The following is a 15,098-nucleotide window of genomic DNA, read 5'->3' as shown; positions in this document are numbered from 1 at the left end:
AAATAGTTTAAAGCTGAGTAGACCATAATCAGCTTTGCAAAAACAAAGTCTATGGTACTTGAATATATTTCCTAACACTTAATTTATGGTGGATTATTCTAAGAGTTACACATCTGCATTGTGGTATTCTCTGAATATGAAGCCTAGAGACTGAAGCAGAGGGCTATGAATTAATTTTGAAAATCAGAAAATGGATGAAAGTTTGGTGCTCTTCATAAACAGATTTAAGTGTGGAAAGCCAAAGGTGTCAAAAAGCCAAATAATGAAAATAACTTAACTAAAATCCTAATCCCAAATACCACAAGGAAAATGTTTCATGGCACCTGGTGTATTTGGCAGTAGCCATAAGTGCTGGAAATCTCCATTGGCATGGAAAGAAGACACTTTTTTGTACCCCCAGGTCTTCCTACACCAACTCCAGCAGAACTCAGCTGTTTGTTCATCACCCTGCAGCACTCCCAAGAGGGACTGACTTTCTGCCAGGGATGTGCTCACCAGTGCTGAACTGGGGGATGTCTTCCTTCCAGCTTTACTGCTCGATAGCTGCTGATTTGAAAACAGTTGATGTTTTGTCTCCTGCCTCAGTTTCTTTGACTCTGATGAGAAGGTAGTAAGGTTAATTTCCTTAATTGTTAATTTCATGCTTATTTGCCCAGAAATTTTCAGGCAATAAGCACTGTTAGAGTTCAGTGCTATTATTTCTGCACTGAATTCATAAAGGCAGCTATGCTGTGTATCACCACATTCTTATCCACTGTTTCACCATCTATAGCAGGTATAGAGCCAACAAACATAACTTCAATGTTCCCTTTATAAAGATCCCGTTATTGACACAGAGTATTATTAGATGTTGTTAACATCTAACAAATCAATTTTCTTGCAATTAATTTCAAACATATTTGAAACTTTCATTGCTTGAACAGAATTTAACTTAACTTTTAGTTTGTTTTAACTTCTGAAAGATAAGCAATGTCTAATCTGAATTATTTGTTTAAGCACTTTGTGCAACAAAAAGCTAACCATGTGTTTAAATGCTTTCCTGAAATGTAGCCTCCATTGCTACCTCGAGATCTACATGTAAACTACGTCTTTCTACAAGACTGAGATTTTTTTCAATTTTGTGTATCTAAAACTTCATTTTAAACTGTGTACCTCTTAACAGATAATATGAATACTTTTTCCCCTTTCTTGCAAAGTGAGTTTGCTGCAGCATCTGTCATAAAGCAAATCACAAGCTTGAGTCTAAGCTACAGAGTAGCTAATTCCATTTAATATTAATAATTAGAGATGTCTTGGACAATACGACCAAATAAAAGCTGCACTTAAAGAAATCCCAAGACTTTGATGGAGTCTTTGCTCTTGAAGGCTCAAATAAATAAATAAATAAATAAATAAATGAGGCCAAGGAATTAATTTGAAATATTAATTAAAATGCAAATTAAATCCAGATTGCATGGGCTTTAAAAACTGTTCTCTGAAGTTTCCATGAATATAAAGCATGTGACAACCTACTGTTTTAAATGAGATCTACATAAACATACATTGTTGAAAAACTGCTTGGCTTGAAAATAACCTTACCAACACCATGACCCGCAAATAATGAGAGAAAAGCTACAGCAGCCACGGCCCTCGTTGCTGACCACGCCGTGTGTGAGGTTTGGCACTGTGGGGATGAGGTGTGCCCTGGCCAGCAGCTCTGCTGCCCATCGGTGCTGGCGGACCCCGCTGGGGCCGGCTCCGCGGGCGTGCGGCAGCCACCCCTGGCACCCGCCCGCCCGGGCAACCAGCCCAGCCACGCTCAGCCACACGGCCTTCCCACTCGGAGAGAGTGAAAGCAGAAAATACCCAATTCTTCCCTCCATCACTGCAAAGATGTTCCCTATGAGGTGCTTCCCCCCTGAGCTGGCCAGCCTTGCTCACAGCACATCCTGGCTCTAACAAGTGCCTTTTGCTGTGAAGTCTCTCCTTGACTGATAAATTGCTGCATGACAAAGACAGATGAGATAAGGGCACCATCTCAAGCAGAGACATTCCCAGGCATCTGGAAATCTTCTCTCCCAATATTGTCTTAATGTAAAACAGTGCTGTTGACAGATTATAATTTATGTTTAATTGGTTTTCGGGTTCATCCCACTCCCAAAATGAAGCCTTGTGTCCATTGGGAAAGGGTTTGTTTTACTTCTGACCAATAGAGTTTTCATCGTTTGTCTGGCCATTATTCTGTCCCTCTTCCAAGAATACAACCTGGTTAACCAGCACCAGGAACAGGGTGTGGGATGGCCCAGGCTCAGCTGAAATGGGCTATGGTTCTTTATGAGGAAGATAAATGATGCTCAGGATCCAATGTAAACAAGCAATCCAAGTCCCTCCCCACTGCCTTGGGAACACCAGACTTTCTGGAAGAAGCTTGTACAGCATGAACATTATGAAAGAGTCCATAAGGAAGAGAAGGATTTGGCCTTAAGAGCTCCAGTGAAGCCATAGTAAATAATGCAGAGGGCCACATGCTGAATGACAAAGCTAAGAAGAAACATCAAACATCTGAATGTCCTCTGAGGCTCATCCATCCTGCTTGCCAAACAGGCAGATGCTCAGAGAAATAAAAGAAGACAAGAAGAGCCTATCAAACTGCAAAAGCTCTAGGAGCTGAGTTCAGGCTAGAAACATGACCTTCTCAGTTATTTCCTAGTCTGTAGATGCAGGACTTGGTGTGGTAGATAATTTATGAAATTTATACTGCTGCACTGGGGAGAGCTTCTAGGAGCAGAAACTTAACACAATTTAGTTTTCCGTACCTGGAAGAGTTGATCTCCCAGCATTTTATCAGCCACTGAATCCATTGGTGTCCTTGGTCATTTATCCATAACTGTAAGCTCTAGCAAGATTAATTACTGCTGCTTAAAGATCTGCCTCAGTGGGAAACACCATCTAGATGTGATGCCCTTGTCTTCAATTTCTGAGCAGACTTGGTTAAAAGAGAGTCAGGTATCTTGGCACAGAAGCGCCCTTTGTTTTCAGAGCTCTCAGACTTTAAAGTATTTTTTCACTTAATTGAAAATAAAATTTCCCTGGAGTGCTGAAGTCTGCTCCTAATGCATGTGCACAGCTCTAATTAATGTTAATTATTTGCATTCACCAGGGGGAGAAGTATATTACTTCAGGTGCCTACTTGGAATTGTTACTTTAGCCCTTCATGTGACTCCAAGTGAGGTGCTCAAATGGAAAGATGCAGCTGCCTCGAGAACCAAGTGTCTGATGCCTGAGGACAATCCAGATTGAGTGTAGGACAGGATGTGCTGCACCATAAATAGCACAGCCAGCCTTCCTGCACCACACAAAGTGTGACTCACAGAGCTTGCACACACAGCAGCACAGAAATTGCTGTAAGTTCATTTTCCCCTCCCCATTTGGGCAGGGGACCCTTTTAATGAGGCTTACACGGTGCCCAGCCAAGTGGGCCGTGAGCCTTGGTGCCACACAGCACAACCAGCAACAAGCACTGCTCAGGCTGGGACCACACAAGGGGTCAGAAACAAAGCCCAGATCTCTGGAGATCTAGGCTCAAGCTTTATCTACTCAGCTACACTTCATTTTGTGGCAGGGCTGAAGTGCCCAGGGGATGTATCTTACAGAGCACCACTAAAATAATGAAGAGAACAAATTTGTTCCAGTTCAGGAATCTGGTCCTTACATTTTCACTGTAAATAAACTGCAAAACCTGGACATCGTCCATGCTCTTCCCCACACATGCAAGTTCATCCAAACTCATCAACCTTGCCAGCATCTTTCTAGATGGTTACCCTTTAACTAGGGCTTTATTGGATAACTGTAACCCAATTTGCTGCAGCTGCATGACCCTGGCTCCTGTTTTGGAAGAGAGCAAGCTGGAGGGAGAAGTGCCAACTGGGAGCCCACCTGCCAGGCAGCCAGTGCAGCCAGAAAGGACCACTCTGAATGTGCACAATCTGGCAGGTGGCAAAGATGTGCTGTTTATTTTTCCTAATGACAAAATTAGCACATTGATAATAATCAAACAGAGCTGTGTGCAATGGGAGGTTATTTAATTAGCAAATGTCCTTTTCCAGGTATGAGCAGGACACAGGCACTGTGCTCACCCATGCAAGCTGTCACTCATGTCCCTGGAAAGCTCACGTGCAAACTGCCTTCAGCTTCCTTTGTCTGGGCTTGCTCTGGAGTGGAGGTGGATCCTACTTGCCCTTTTTGTTCATGTATTCTCTTTCTGCAGTGTTGTATTTCTGCTCACAACCAAGAACATGGATCACTTCTAATAGAATAGGTTGCTTTGAAAAGCCCAATGGAAAAGGCTTTGTTCCAATGTGTCCACAAAGTAGTGCAGGGAATGCTGCCTCCTGCTGCTTTCAACTACAGTACATCCTTGTATTTCACAACTGCCTGATCAAAAGTGGGAATTTGTCTTATTAAGTTACCTGTGGCTTTAATATTTAATAGATAGAAACATAGTTCTTGACTACCTTTATGTAATGGAGCAGCTTCACAAGCATGATCATGATATTTGTTGAATCCAGCTCTAGGGACCCATCCAGCAGCAGAAGTCGATAGTGGTAATACAAATGTTCTTCTCTGGGTTTGTTACACATCAAAGGAGATGAGGCAGCTGCTCAGAGCAGCATCAGCCCACCTGTGCCACCTATGTAAGAGGGGAAGCTGGTCAGCAGATGTGTAACAGGAGAGATTTTTCTGGTGTATACTGTCCTTCAGAAAGAAAGCAGGTGAGGAAGAACAGCAGTAGATACTTCATACAAAAGTCAGTTCAAAGTGTAGCTATGTTTTCAATTTTACCCCGGCTCAAGGGACATCATCACACTGAACTTTTTTACAATAGACTCATAAATTCCTAACTCAAACAGCTTTCCATTTCAAAAAAGCTAGGAGAAGAACATTCAAGATATAGAACTCAGGTTTACTTTTACTTGTTAGTGATTTGCTCTAGAGAAATCCTAACCTGAAACTTGCCAGTTTGCTGACAGCTTCTCCAACAGTCAAGGTTATTCAAATGTTAAATTTTTACTCAAAAAAATATTCAAACATTAAATTTTTATTTATTTTATTTTATGGAGATAAAGTCCAGGTGTGGATTAAAAACCCATATATTTCTTCAAACATTATGGCTGACTGAATATAAAGTTTTAGATTTCCTTTGCTTCAGCTTTGGATTTTACTCCTTCTGTTTTGTTCTGGTTATTATTTTTATCAGCACTAAAATCTATTCTAGGCAATTCCAGACAGCAATAACCAGCTGTCAAGAGTTTGCAGGGTAGTCAGTATCATGAAACCAGTGACAAGGTAGCATTTTAATGGGGCAGTTAATTTAGTGAGGGCAGTAACGTAACTAGGCTGGAATTTCTCTAGCTAGTTTGGCTAATCTGAGGTTGGTGAAAGACAGAAGCAGATTTAAGAGAAGAAATCAAATGGACATAGCCATATATCAGCTCAGGAAGGGAATGCTCCACTTAGGGGCTCTAGGGGTGTTTAAAGAGCCGTGTGGGATTGCAGGAAGCCTAGCATGGCATGCTTGAGATGGGAGCATCTGATCAGATCAATAGAGTCACAAATCCGTGAATCGGTGGCGCAGAGTCTCTGAGCACCTTCACAGGGCTGGGACAGGGACTGTCAATGAGATGGGATGAGTCAGGAGAAGTGTGACAGGAAGGCGGAGGAGGATGTGAATAGATTAACATCCCAGCCAGGAACTGCATATTCATCATTGTACCTTTTCATTAAATGGATCAAAGAGCTGCAGGTAAAAGGCCAGAAAAGAAAGGATTAAAGTTATCCAGGTGCATGTGACAAGACTGCACTGGAAAACTGCAAAGTAGGAATTTGAGAAGTGTGGATAGGAGCTAAAAAGGTTGGATCAAAGCTGAAAACTATTGTCATGTAGAGCCAAAGAAGTGGAAGACAGTGTTTGTGATAACAAAAAAGAGAAGAGTGCTGAAGTGTAAAAATAAATTTAATTTGGCCAGGAGGAGACAAGACATGGGACAGGTGTGGAATTAAATGGATTGCAGGAGTCAGGAGCAGGTTGTGTGGCTGAAGAAAATGATGGAGTCAGTAACAGTGAACACAAGGCATGTATGGAAATAAACACTTCTAAAAATTATACTGTAATCAGTGATGTTGGAATAGTAAGTACCAAAGTACCAAAGCACTTACCAAAGTGCTGCATTTAGAAGTGGAAAAAATGCTGCTGAGGCTGGAGAAAGTTTTCTGTCTTTCTGTCATGCTTTTTCTTTCATACGTGTTTTCCTAAAACACATGCAATGGGTAATAAGTCCATTATCAACAATCAAGCTTGGGGCAAAGGAATAGGGAAAAAGAAGGAAAGAAGAGAGATACAGAAATGTGTATTTAGCCAGTTTTGTTGTTACATTTATTGTGGAAGAAACTGTAAGAAAAGTTTGGAATTAACACATGCACATATACACGTATATAACTTTCAATTCAAAGCACTGAAAATAGTAAATGTTCCTAGACATGGATATCGTGGGTTTTGTTTAAGGCATAATCTCTATTTCTTTTGAGTTTATGGAGCAAGAAGAACTGTTGAAATTGAGTGAAAGCTGCACAAGAAGTCTTTAATCAATCTCCAAAGCTGTTTATTGCAAGTATAGTATAAAGCAATAGAGATTAATGTCGGTTTCTATAAATCACAGCAAAAGGCATCTTCTCTTGCTGCCAGAGGTGTAAATATCTTCCCTTTTTTCTCAGATTTAGCTGTAGCATGCTGGCTGCAGAAGTTCTTCAAGGGAAAAGAACATAAGCACAGTGTCATGTGCTTCTAAAACAAGTAAATTTAAAAACAACTTGTATGTTTATTTGCAGAACTGGAATCTGCTGGAAGTTTTAGGCACCTAATTCCTACTGAGCAGCTTTGAAAATGTCAACCCATCTACAGAAGAGTACTGCCAATTAACTGCAGCTACCACTGGGACAGAAACCAGACACACAACAAACAGCAAATTGTCTTTCCAGGGCACATCCCACAGATTCCAGACACTGAATCCAACAGATATATCACATTGTCCTTTGTGAAAGTAGTGATTGGGCATTTCTTATTACTACCTTCTATTTTTTTATACTTCTTTTCTGTTCTTTTTGTTTATGTTTTGTTTGTTTGTTTGGGTTTTCGGGTAAAATGCAAAAAGATAAAGTGAGTGACAAAAGAAATTATAAAAAATTCCAAGGGTATATTAAAAAATTATCTCTATCCATGTGGCTTCAAGCCTATTTCATGTTCAATTATGGCCTTGTACCATAAGAAATGGATTTAGAGCAGGGAGAACAGAAAGCCCTGGGACAGTTCCTGTTGCAAAAATAAAATGCAAAATGGAAAGTTATTGCCATAGAAGAGAGTCAACAGAACAGCTGTGCTTTCCTACCAGTCCCATCATTAGCTGTTGCTTGGACACTTCTACCAATACCTCACAAGAAAACTTCAATAGCTGCCCTTTTGTTCCTGTCCTGACCTCTATGAGCTGCAATGCATCTTATGCAGCTCCACAAACCCTCTGCCAGTGAGACATCCTGCCTTTTTAATGAGTTGGCCAAACCTTCTTGCAATAACTGTGAAGAGAAATGGTCCCTCCTCCAGGAGGAAAGTCACAGTCTTCGAGCAAGGTGATTCCTCTGGAAAACTCTCTGAAGGAATCTTCCCATATAGAGTGATTGTAACAGGGGGTTGATAGAAATTATCCTCTTGGGGTAGGCATTTAAATTTTCCGGGGCACTTCAGCATAAATATTGTGACTGCAGAGCAGTGGGCGAAGAGTTGGATCTTAAGGAAGATGAAAGTAGAAGTTCATTCATCTATAAAGCAGGGACCAGTGTCAGCCAAAATGCTGCATTGTAGCAGACACAGGTGAGCCTTCAGAGGAGTGCTGTCTCCCTGAGGTCTCTCAGTACCAGCTGGAGCTTTGCAGGTGGCCATGGTACATTGAACCAACACACAAAATGCTGAACCCTTGGCAAAATGTTCAGAAAGTGCATTATCACACCAAAACCTAACTCAAAATACTTTTTTTTTTTTTAATAACAAACTTCCCTTTTTGCTGAAAATAAAGCTGTGCATAGGCTGAGTGAAAAAAAAATCGTATGTTCATCTCATTTTTTGAGCTCAAAGGCAGAATAGTGACATAAGATTCAGTCATTGCATTTAGAGGAGGTTCCTACAAATCCCCCACTAATATTTCTGAATAATTTTTTTCTGTTATCATTCTTTTTAAAAAGATATGCTTGAATTGAATTTTCCTTTGGGATTCAGCACCATATGTTGAAAATGTTACATGGATTAAAATCCAGTTAAGGAATTTAACTGGAACTTAAAGCTATGGTATAATGTTTTACTGAGTCCCATACAAAACTGCAAAGCAATGTTAAAATTACTAGAATATCCAAACTGAACTCAGAGATTTTTTCTTCTGACTTTTGATAAAAACTTTCAAGGAAGGAATATTTTTATTCCAGAAGCATTTAATAATGCCAAGATACTTGCTCTGTTTTAGTTAATTAAACTTAAGGAACATGGAAGTGGATAAAAGTTCATTAAATAGGTACAGGCTGATGGTGAATTGGAATACTAATTGAGATTTTATGTGCAACAAAAGAGATACAAATGGAAATGCACTGTTATTCTAGTGAATGCCTCACATAAAAGGCCCCAATGGAGCAGAGAATGCATGAAGAAAATTGGATTGTAAAATCTCTGAGATAAAGATCAGTTCTATGAAACACGATGCCCCATTGCTTGCTTTTCTATTTTGAGAAGATTCTTTTAATAATGCCAACAAATGATGCAGTGACTGCTGTAGGTGCATTCAAAAGGTTCACAGACAGACTCAGAAATGAGGCAGTTAGATTCAGGGCTTAAAGTACAGAAGGGGATATGATGGGACCTTCATTTATTTAATGGAATGTTTGAGTATCCCTGGCTTAAAGAGCATGAAAACCTTCGTTTAGAAAGAGTCACATATTCTGACATTGTTCTTTAAACTCTTGAAGCGTGGTGGCTATTTGGCTTGGAAAACTTCTCCCCAGCTGAATTTCTAGCACAACCCTGAAACGCATGTGAACTGCTCAAGCTTAGAGAAGAAATTGGGGGTGGGCTGAAATGAATATTCAAAAAGTTGTTTCTGAAGCCTGGAGAACTCAGCTGAACCATGTGAGAACACTGAACTATGGAGAACATTGAACCATGTGAGAACACTGGACCATGGAGAACACTGGACCAGGTGAGAACACTGGACCAGGTGAGAACACAGAACCATGTGCTTCTCCCTGGGTTTCTCCCTCTGGTAACTGGACCTGGCCATGTGTTGGAGGAGATGCCTTCCATCTCCAAGCCAGCTTCTGAGATTCTCGTTGGGACAGCATCTGACTTTTCACTATTAGTGACAGTGGTACTACTAGGCATTCTTGAAACACCAAAAACAAACTGTGGATATAGCATTTCCCATACCTTTTGGAACCCAGCTTATCTTATACCCAGCCAGTAAAGAAAATCATGGAATGGCAATAGGAAGTGCTAAGAATCTACACAGAGAAGGGTTGGATTTCAGGGCATTTTTCTCTGCCTGAAATAAATATTCATTGTAGGGCAAATAATCACTTTAAAATGCACTTAATTTTAATTATGTGTGGAGCCAGAGCTGCTCATATATTAACCTCTATATAGAATACTCCAAATATTGTTATGTGGTCACATCAGATGCAATTTTAGCTGCTCCCAGAGTTCACAACAAGATATTGAATCGGGACTTATATCCTCTATGTCCAGACAGCACAGTCTCTATGCATGTAAATTACCATTAAAAAGCCCATTGATCTATTTGAGTTTTTGAGCTGTTTTGTAAGATAATTCTGACTGTACAGAGACATCTCCAGACAGCCTAATTCCATCTACATCCCTGTGTCTTCAGTGGTGTCTAGCCAGGAGGAAACATTAGGCACAGGGACTCTAGTGGGATTTCAGATGTTAGGGAAATGTTTATAAAAGTAAGGAATGCACTGGCATGGAGTAGATTCCCCAGAGAAGAGCAGGGAATGCTCATTCTTGAAGGTGTAAGAGGCAGCTGGCAGGAACACTATCAGTATACATTCTGACACTGGGAGAAGGAGGAACTAAGTGTTCTTTGGTCTGCCTTCCAGCCATATGTGATGATTGTTGTACAGTCATGGTGGTTTCTGTCAAAATAGCTTCAGGGTACCTCACAATATAGAAAAAATTAAATTCAGATGTAAACATGAAACCCATCAAGTCCAGTTTGAAGTACATGTAGATTTGGCATTCCTGTTATAAAAATACAAGAGACCTAAAACTAGTATGCCTGATTATTTAGGGAGCTTTATAGATTATTCTTGGACTTTCATGTCATATAGGAAGAGCCAATAAAAATTCAACTGGTGTTGAGCCAAACATTCAAAAATAAAAATCATTCATTTTGTGGACCATGTTTCAGTCATGCACCAACACAATAGGAATAAAAGGAGACTACCATGACCTTAGATAAAGCAAGACACATGAGATCCCCCCTGCCACTGTGAACAGAAAACCTGATCCAGGGTGTGCACTGAACCAGGAGTTTCTCACTGAAACCAAGATTGCTCCCAGTCTTTAGCCTGTGCTACTCACAGATGATAGGCTCAAGAGCAATCCAAACAAACTGCAGACATTTTCAGGTCTCAGTAATTTATTTATCTACAAGTAATACACTCATGTGTTTTCCTTTTGCCTTGTCCTCTCGAGTAATTCCATTTAACACAGTGTCTTGATCTTTCCATCTCCTCTAGGTAGTGACACCCACTTGAGTGAAATTCATTTACCTGTAGTGAGGATCTGCACAGAGGAGAAAAAGGAGAAGGAAATTAAGTATGAGAACACCCTGGCGCTGTTAATTTCCACTACTTAGTAAAAGCCAAATACGATAGGCACAGCCTCAATTGAGCTGTGAAGGTTATTTGATTTCTTCACGTTCTGCTGATGATTTACCATCTGTTGTGCTGAGAACAATGTTAAGGGAGTACTCACACTACTAAAATGTCTCCTGGTAGAACAAGTGTTTCTCCAGTATTGCTCCTTCCCTCCATAGCCTCTTCCTCACCCCATCCCTAAGTTAACATTCTTCCATCTACTTTGATAATCACAATGTCTTTTTAATTATATTTATATTCACCTTGCTGGCATTCATATAACCTTTGGCTGTGATCTTACCAGCTCCCTGGGGAAAGTATTCCTGTAACTGCCTATGGGGGAGATCTCCCCTCTCTTCTCTGAAGAAGCCAGTCACTGTTAGAAACAGAGAACAGGATTAGGTGGACCACTGCTTTGATCCAGCAGGCAAATCCCTCTTGAAGCAATTGAAGCTGGCTGTGGGCAGTGATTAAATGAGGCACTGCTAGAGGAAACACAAAGTGTTGCAAGAAGCCTTATTTGATATAGAATAGCTTTCCTTCTGAACCTTTCCTTCTGAGCAATGCTCAAGCAAATTCACATTATTTTCCTGCTTCAAAAGCTATGCAGCTACAAGAACAGAAAAACTCTCATATCCTTGCCAACACAGACATGCTATTTCACTGTATTGCTGTGTCCAAGATAAGGCTTTCAGTATATTTGAGGTTTAATGCCCCAAATGTGGTGTGCTGCTGCAAAGTATGATGCTCTCTTCGTCATTATCATCCCTTTTCCCTGGTTATTTCCTATTTTCTCCAGCTGCTTTTAAATAGAAAGTTTTCATTATCACCCCAAAAGGTGATTATCTGAGGACTGAGCAAGACTCACCCATGGCTCTGGAGTAGAAATTGCCTCTCCATTTCCAATCCTCTCACGTAGCAGCGATTGCAGAGTCAATCCTCCTTTGCATTAGCAGAGGTTTGTACAGCTCCATCCTGCCCCTTGCCTGCTGGTACTGCCTCTCCAGGCACTCAGGCTTAGCGCAGCTCCATGCAGATCTCTCTGCTCAGCTAGTCTGAAGGAGTTTAGGTGAGATCCCTTTTTTATAAGGCAAGGCCATGCAAAAACAGCAGCACCCAAGAAAATGACAGAATAAACTATTAAGAGCTACAGCTATCAGTTCAAGAGTTTTGACTTATACATAAAGTGTTTTAATGGTTTCTGTTGAGGCAGGATCAAGCTCCTGAAGTGCATAAATGGATACACATATAACAATCCTTTATTTTTGTTGAGGTAGAAATAAGGCAAAAGGAATGGAAAAAAAGTCAGGGTTTCAGCAGTCATTTTCATCTGTAGAGGATAAGCAGGTTGATATGAGTAATTAACTCACATTTCACCCAGATTAGCAAAACAATGGATTGTTTCTCTTCATTTACACATTCTTTGCCCTGAATTTCTGGGGAATCTTTGTAAATATCCTTCTGTAGTTCCATCCTGAGACAGTTTCTGCACAGGGAGCTGTCCACATCACAGTTTCTAGGAAGTGTGGGGGCTTCCTGAGCTGCTGCAGACAGCAGTGCAGCAAAACTCAGTTTGAAAAGGCTCGAGAGGTTTGCAGTTAATTACTGGGTTTCAGGATTTTCAGAGGAATGCAGCTGCCGAAGTGATCTACGCCAATCTCCCCCCCTCACACTTTTGCCCTTGTTTTGACCATGTGGTGACACTGTCCCTGTTGAGGATTTTGGAAAGAAGTCAAGTACCTAATGAATGCACCAGGCTGCTCCTTTAGAGGACTTTGCATCTGATATGGGAGTTATAGTTATTAACTTCTCTGACAGCCCATCATTTAATTTACCTGTTACTGACCCCTTTTGTGCATCCAGAGGATAATCCAGTCCGCAAGAGCCCTGCTGTAGCTGGTTTGCAGGAGATCATTGTCCCATTCCAAATTTATCTAATGTAATCACTTCACTGCCTTGCTATAAGAGCTTTATCCCATCAAGAAGCTTTGGAATAATGTAGAGACATTAGAGATTAGAATTTATTGATCCTGAAGTTCATAAATTTAATGAAAATCATGATTCTCCAAAGGAACTTAATCTTCATTTGTTCTTTCAGTGGAGGTGTCAAAATTTAGTTTATGATTCATTAACCCATTGCCCACTGCTACTTTTTCCATATTCAGCTTTTCAGGAAAAGGAAAGATACCTTGTGTGCACTTACATCCAGTGCTTTCTCTCAGCTGCTTTTGTTTGAGACTCCAATAGATAGCCTCTGGTTTTAAAGTGAGAATAGAATGTGATTTCTCTTTCTCACTTCAATGGAATCTGGCCCAGGACCTTTCATGAGAACATCCATGCCACTTAACATAGACATACTTCCATTCAAAATGGTATTAAAGGAAAATACACATCTGAAATTTATTTGTTCAGTGTTACTCGTTGGTAATAGTTTTTACATATATGTGTAGGCAAACCCGAGACACCAAGAAATAATTTCTCCATCTCTGCACTGTTGCTGTCTATTGCTTTATTTTTACTGCAGAGCACCCTAAAGGCTTCTTGTCCTATAACTGGGGAATTCTGACTTACAATCTCAAACCAAGAGAGTCAGACTATTGACTGGACTCAGACCTGTCATAACATCACTCTTTGCAGTGGCTTCCCTGTTGATATATCAGATTTCTTTTTAAAATTTCATTACAGAATAATTTATGTTGGAAGATACTTTTATGATCATCAAATCCATCTGTTAACCCAGTACTGACCCATCCACCACTGAGCCAGGTCCCTAAGTGTTCCATCTACACTTTTCAAAAATACCTCCAGGAATGGTGACTGCATCACTTTTTTGGATGGCCTGTTCCAATGCTTGACAACCCTTTACATGGAGGATTTTTTTCCTACTATCCAATCTAAACTCCCCTGGCACAAATTGGGTCCATTTCCTTGAGTCCTATTGCTTGTTATCTGAGAAGAGAGACTGGCTCCCACTTGGCGACAAGCTCCTTTCAGGTAGCTGTAGAGAACTCTCCTGAGCCTCCTTTTCTCCAGGCTAAATACCCCCCACTCCCTCAGCTGTTCCTCAAATGACTTTTCCAGACCCTTCCCCAGCTCCATTGCCCTTCTTTGAACTTGCTCCAGCACCTCAAGGGCTTTTTTGGAGGGAGAGGCCCAAAACTTGATGATAGTTCTGTCTAAAAGCAAGGAATTGGTCTCATTGTTGTTACTTTCTGCTACAGCTTGTGTAGAAAGAGAATTTGACTGAGTTTATTGACAGAAGTTCAGCACCTCTAGCTGCTGTACTCACCCCTAACCCTGGTATGAAACCTTTCAGCTAAAAGAGGGTTTTCAGCTAAGCAGCTGAACTGAGAAGGTTAAGTGCTACTGCTCAGATACTGCACAGTGAAGCTATAGAGAACTTACAGGGAAATCCATGTTCAAGTCTTCTCTACTCCTACTAATATATTCCCAAAATAACTCTGTGTATGTCTGTTCTACCACACACTTATTTAGAAGACAGCATTTCACAAACCTTTCCTGTTTTAGATGCCTGTTATTTTTTCCACTTAATAAAACCTTGTGATGAAGTCTGTAGTCCTTTTGACACATGGACGAAAATCCACAATCAAGGGGAGAAAATTTAAACTAACAAACAAACAAAAACACAAAACAAACAAACAAAAAAAAACTATTCAAGAAATGTGGAAAAGAATTGTAAAATCTCTGGCATTTCTTCCAGCAGAGCTATATTTGGCACTGGGATTTTTACAAAAAAAGAAAATCCACACAGGCAAAGTGGCTAGGTGACAGCTGTTCACATCTGCTCTGGAGCTCACAGAAGTCAGTGGAATCCTCATTGATTGGAAGAAACTTTAATGCCCACCTTTGATCTCCACTTACCCCTTCTCAGCTCACCAGGCTTTTTCCCAGCATTGATGTAAATAATGCAATTCAAAGCTTGTCTTTTGACCTTCTTTTGTCCTGTACTTATTTTGCTGCCCAAGAATACTCCTTCATCTGATGTCATGAAAAGCAGCCACATTTAGATTCTGCTATCAGGACAATGTACAGTTCTGGTGACTGTAGTTTTCCTCATGAGCAGAGCTGAAATATCATGGAATAAGGGCAGCCTGTCTGCTCCCTAGGCAAACTCACCAAGGGAAGCCACA

General features: G+C 40.6%; 1 long non-coding RNA gene across 1 annotated transcript; it reads right to left on the bottom strand.

Annotated features, from left to right (window-relative positions):
• Nucleotides 1-10,709: 10,709 nt before the first annotated feature.
• On the bottom strand, nucleotides 10,710-11,916 carry LOC116183831 (uncharacterized). Its single transcript, XR_004148526.2, has 3 exons — nucleotides 11,816-11,916; nucleotides 11,249-11,323; nucleotides 10,710-10,873 (listed from the first exon to the last, which is right to left on the bottom strand). It is a non-coding gene; the product is annotated as an uncharacterized LOC116183831 (long non-coding RNA).
• Nucleotides 11,917-15,098: the final 3,182 nt, after the last annotated feature.

The sequence above is a fragment of the Lonchura striata genome, chromosome 8, assembly GCF_046129695.1.
Source record: "Lonchura striata isolate bLonStr1 chromosome 8, bLonStr1.mat, whole genome shotgun sequence".
In the NCBI taxonomy this organism is placed as follows: domain Eukaryota; kingdom Metazoa; phylum Chordata; class Aves; order Passeriformes; family Estrildidae; genus Lonchura; species Lonchura striata.
Note: the sequence above shows the minus strand (reverse complement) of the source record. Positions and strands in the feature narration are given on the sequence as shown.